This window comes from Tupaia chinensis, unplaced genomic scaffold, assembly GCF_000334495.1.
Source record: "Tupaia chinensis unplaced genomic scaffold, TupChi_1.0 Scaffold000409_1, whole genome shotgun sequence".
NCBI classification, from domain to species: Eukaryota; Metazoa; Chordata; class Mammalia; order Scandentia; family Tupaiidae; genus Tupaia; species Tupaia belangeri.
The window spans coordinates 35532-41249 of NW_006159914.1; the positions used below are offsets into that span (position 1 = coordinate 35532).

The 5718-nt window shown below is 41.0% G+C and overlaps 1 pseudogene; it reads right to left on the reverse strand.

Annotated features, from left to right (window-relative positions):
* Nucleotides 1-1405: 1405 nt before the first annotated feature.
* Nucleotides 1406-2147, reverse strand: LOC102486053 (F-box/SPRY domain-containing protein 1-like; annotated as a pseudogene).
* Between the last annotated feature and the right edge of the window lie 3571 nt (nt 2148-5718).

Sequence of the window (5718 nt, forward strand, 5' to 3'; positions counted from 1 at the left end):
TATATATATATATAGCAATAACCTAAAAAGTACAAAGATTTCATTTGCCTTCCTCAATTCTTATGTATCTAAAATCACACAATTTATACCTTCATACACAAAGATCCTTGTTTCTCTTCTAGCAAAAGAAAACCTCAGCTCATATGTGTTGGATTATTAATTCAGACAAGTATTAATGAAGAAAATAATGTTAATCAGTCAAAATAGGAATTAACATTAAGCTCTTCTAAAATAAAACTTTCAAAATATTGACAACCTGAGGTTTTCAGCATAGGGTGTTGTATTTCAAGTCCCATGGGGCAATTATCTATAATGAGATCAAGAACATTCTTAACCTTGGGTTCAGGTGGGCACTGTTTCAGGTGGGTAAGTAAACATTTTCTTGATAGCCCCAATGAAGAGTTTGAGGCTTAAATTGTTGCATGATGGAAACAATATGAAATTAAAAAAAAAGAAGTTGATAACACCTATAGCATTTTAAAGTTACAAATAAAAAGACTATCAAATAATTTTTTTCCTCAGGGTTGTACTAACAGATTTCATATTTGAGGCCAATAAGAACAGATGGCAATTTTATTAAAATAGTTGCACAATTTTACATATCACTATTAGAGAAGTGCAGTCCAGGCAGACCATGCTTCTCAATATGTTAAAAATATTAAATAGGGGACCAGCAGTTAGCGTAATGGCTATGTCACTGGACTCCCACGTAGTTGACCACGGTTCACCGCTCAGACCCGGTGGCTTAAAATTCACGCCAGGCACGTGTGAGTGTGTGCCCAAGATCCCGAGAGGAGAATGGAGAAGAAGGGATTGTGGCATGGTCATCCCCACTGGAGGGTGATTTCTCACTTTCTATCTCTCTGTCTCTCTATCTGTCTGGTGAGTGCACGTGCCCTATAGCAAAAACCTCTCCAAAAAAAAAGAAGAAAAAATTAAATAAAACCCAACCAGTTTCATACCTTTCTAATAGTCAAGCTGGTTGGAAAAAAAGGGGGGGAGGAATGGAGAAAGAACAGGCAGTTGCAAGATGGAATCAATCTTTCTTCACAAATATACTACTTAAAATCTTGCCATTTCCTCATCTTACCCCTCTTACAGATCTCTAAAATCTCACCTTCAAAGTTGGAAATAGCACATTGCTAACTTGTAGAAAAAATCTGTTGCAACATACATATGTCAACTGCCCACTCAACCAACTGCAACCCGGAGGATTTTTTCTAGCCCAGGAGAAAGAGGGCACAATAAGATTATCTCTGCTATAGAGTTGCTGCTCTGGTCTACAATTTCATGTGTCTTTCGGGATGTTCCTTGGACATGCACATGTGACACTGCCACTTCATGATTCTTTTTTCCACAAGCAGATTTCCCCTTAAATCTGTCTTTTATCCCAAGAAAGCCAGTGTCATCCATCCAAAGATTTTCCAAGATAAACCAAAGTCACTTCTGTGTTACCATATACAGCAGAACCTGCTGGATATAAGTATGCCTTTGGAAGTCCTCTAAAGGCAATCCCAGGAACTCATATCCTCATTCAAAAGCTAGTCTTATCCTCCATGTACAAGATGACTCCAATTCTTTCACCTATCTGATATTTTGGTGCATTGTTGCACTGTGAAAAATTGCCATTGACTTCTCCATTATGTAGCAGATTATTGTTCACCAGATTCCAGCCCCAGCTCTGGTCATCACTGCCCAGCAATGCCACATAACCTTGGCACTGCATGGGGGCCCGTTTTGTGGCAATTCCTATCACTGCCACAGTGCCCAAAGGGCCCTCCCCGCATACTTCCCAGGCGTGGCAACCCTCACTGAAACCAATCTTGGTCCTTACACCATCAGTGCTCTGAGCAATAGGGTTTTGATGTAAAGTAAAGCCATTCTTCTTAATGTAGATATTCCTGGAGCAGTCATCAGTGCTGAAGGCCTGTTGGAAAGCTCGTCCCTTGACCTTGTAGCTGGGCAGGTTGCAGAGGATGTCCGTGTGCAAAGCCTCTTCTCCCAGGCTGCAGGGCACACAGGCTCCACCACACCTCGCCATTCTCATTGTCATGCAGGCAGCAGTACCAGTGCTTGAACACCAGGGCGCAGCACCACAGCTCAGACAGCTGCTGGCCCAAGGGCCGCCACCGCCCGCCTTCCCCCATCTCCGCTCGGAAAGCTGAGCCTCACCTGGAGACAGGGAGCAGCTCGCTCTCCACCCCTTTTGGTGCCAACCACCAACGCCTCCATCACTCCCGCCCCTGCCCCACCGTTGCACACCTGCTTCACTGAGGGCAGACATACTAGACACAAGGGTGACCCCCCTCCCCCAGGGCTCAGGGCTCAGCTCAAGGGCAAACCACATGCCCACCAGGCCTCCCCACAGCTCGCCAGGGGCTCCGCCATGCCAGTTGAGGGTATGAGGCAAGGGTCAAAGCAGGAAACATTACAACAGACATAATAGAAATACAAAACATCAAAAGAGGATACTATGAGCAACTCTATGCCCACAAACAACAAAACCTGCATGAGATGGACAAATCCCTGGGCTCATATCATCTATCAAGATTGAGTCAGAAGGACATAGAAAGCCTTAGTAGGCCCATAACAGACAATGAGATTAAATTGTGTGTGTACATGCCCAACATAGAGGAGAATGGAGGAGAAGGGATTGCAGCATGGCCAACCCACCCTAGGGGTGATTTTGTGCTTTCTGTTTCTGTCTCTCTGGCAAGCGCATGCACCCTATAGCAAAAATCTCTCTCAAAAACAAACAAAAAACACTTATCTATGAAAAACTCAGAGCTAACATCATTCTGAATGGTGAAAAGCTGAAAGCTTTTGCAATAAAAACTGGTACAAGACAAGGATGCCAAATTTCTCCACTCCTTTTCAATATAGTAATGGATGACATCGCCAATGCAATCAGAAAAGAGAATAACATAAAAGGCATTCAAACAGGAACACAAGAGGTGAGATTATCTCTATTTGCAGATGACATGATTGTATACATAGAAGAACTAATGGTTCCCACGAAAAAATTCCTGCAAGTAATAATGAATACAGTAAATTTGCAGGATACAAAACTAAGATATAAAAATCTACAGCATTTCTATATATGAACAACAAGCAGACTGAGAAAGAATGGAAGAAAGTAATTCCATTTATGAACGCCACAAAAAGTATAAGACACCTAGGAATAAATCTAACCATAAAGTCAAAGACCTCCACAGGGAAAGATATGAGAAACTAAAAAAAGAAATTGAAAATGACACAAAAAAGCAGAAGGAAATCCCATGTTCCTGGATCAAAAGAATTAATATAATCAAAATGGCAATTCTACTCCAATTTATCTACATATTTAACACCATCCCAATAAAAGTACCAGAGATATTCTTTACCTATCTAGAAAAGGTGGTCATAGTGTTTGTCTGGAATCATAAAAGAACCTCTATTGCCAAAGTCACCCTGTGCAAGAAGAGTGCAGTAGGAGGCATCTCACTCTCTGGCCCCAAAATATATTACAAAGCTGCAATAATCAAAACAGCATGGTAATGGCATGAAAACAGACATGAAAAAATGGAACAACATAAAGACCACAGAAATAAACCCTAGGGAACCAGCAGTTAGTATAATGGCTGTGTCGCTGGACTCCCATGTAGCTGACCATGGTTCGCGTCCAGAATCCGGTGGCTTAAAACTCATGCCAGGCACATGTGCATGTGTGCCCAAGATCCTGAGAGGAGAATGGAGAAGGGAGAAGGGATTGCAGTGTAACCATCCCCCCTGGGGGGTGATTTCTCGCTTTCTGTCTCTAATGTCTCTGTTTGTCTGGCAAGTGCACCTGCCCTATAGCAAAAGTCTCTCAAAAAAAAAAGAAAAGAAAAGAAAAGAAAAGAAATAAACCCTAAAACATACAGCCAACTGATTTTTTGACAAAGGGTACCAGTCAATCCAGTGGAAAGAGGAAAATCTCTTCAAATGGTGCTGGAAAAACTGGTTGTCCACTTGAAGAAAGATGAATCTGAACCCCTACCCCTCACTCTTTACAAAAATCAACTCAATTGGATCAAAGATCAAAACATAAGATTTCAAACTGTAAAACTACTGGTGGAAAAAACTGGGGAAACTCTGGGAGACATTGGGATAGGCAGTGACTTCCTAAATAAGACCCCCAAAGCACAGTCAATAATCTGAAAAATAGACAAGTGGGATTACATCAGATTAAGAAGTTTCTCCACAGCAAAAGACATAGTAAGTAGGGTGAATCAGCAACTCTTGGAATGGGAGAATATTTTTGTAAACTATGCTTCAGATAAGGGACTGAACCAGAATATACAGGGAATTCAAGTGACTTCCATGAAAAAAGATGAACCCAATTAAAAGATGGGAAAATGAACAGAAGAAAACAACTCTCTAAGGAAGACATGAACATCCCAAAAGCATATGAATAATGCTCAACATCTCTCATCATAAAGGAGATGCAGATCAAAACCACAGTAATATATCACCTAATCCCACTCAGAATCACTAAGATTTTTAAAAAGCAATAAACGGTAAGTTCTGGGAGGGCTGTTGGGAAAAAGGAACTCTTCTACACTGCTGGTTGGAATGTAAATTGGTCCAGCCACTGTGGAGAACAATATGGAAATTCCTTAAAGATCTACAAATAGAACTACTGTATGATCCAGTAATCCCATTCTTTGGCATCTACCCAAAGGTCAGGAGAATTCTTCATTGGAAAAGTGCTTGCACATCAATGTTTACTGTGGCATTATTCACAGTTGCTAACACCTGAAACCAATCCAAATGTTCAGAACAGAAGAAGGATTGAAAAAGTATAGCACATGTACTCTATGGAATACTACTCAACCAATAAAAAAAAAAAAAGATGACCTTGGCTTTTGATAGAATGTGGACAGATATGGAAGATTTATTGTGAGTGAAGCAAGCCAGGCTATGAAGGAGAGACATTGTATGCCTCCACTTAGTCAATACCAACTGTCTGCACTCTATGGCTGAAACTGAAAGATTAGAGGATATTAAAACATGGAAAATGGTTATGGATACTGGATATAGTGTGGGAAGAGGCTGGCAGAAGGAGGAGAGTCTTGAGGAAAGACATTATGAAGAAAAATAGAGAGGCAAGACATTTATGGGACACAGAAATGGATTACTACCTGTTGATGATAATGTGTACAATATCCCCAACTGATCTGATGTGAAATGTATTCATGTTGGAAAATTCGCTTTATGAGTGAAGTGGTGTATAGTGATTGAATGTATGACATAAATGAAAATAAAATATATTAAATTAAAAGAAAGTTATTGTTTAAATCTAATGCTTTAGGTAGATAGCATGCCCCTAGACATCACACTGACTTGTTTTCACACCACTGTGTAACGTGGCAGCAAGTGGGAACACGAGGCCCAAAGTATACCCCAGTACTTCACGGATCTTTCACCTGTCTCACTGGCCAACAGGACAGTTCTCCACTTCTAATAGAATGTACCTTACTTTCTCTCTGCACTATCCAGTGCACCACAATTGCATTCTGTGACATACACAGCATCTCTGGGATTGAACAGCACATAACTAACATGACATCACAGGTGAGCTGATGCCTTGACCTGAACATACTGATTTTGTCGCTAAATCAAGGTGCACGAACTGATTCATTCCTAGCAACGGCTTATGTCAGGCTCAGCGTTAGCAGCATTCTCATGAGCTGATAC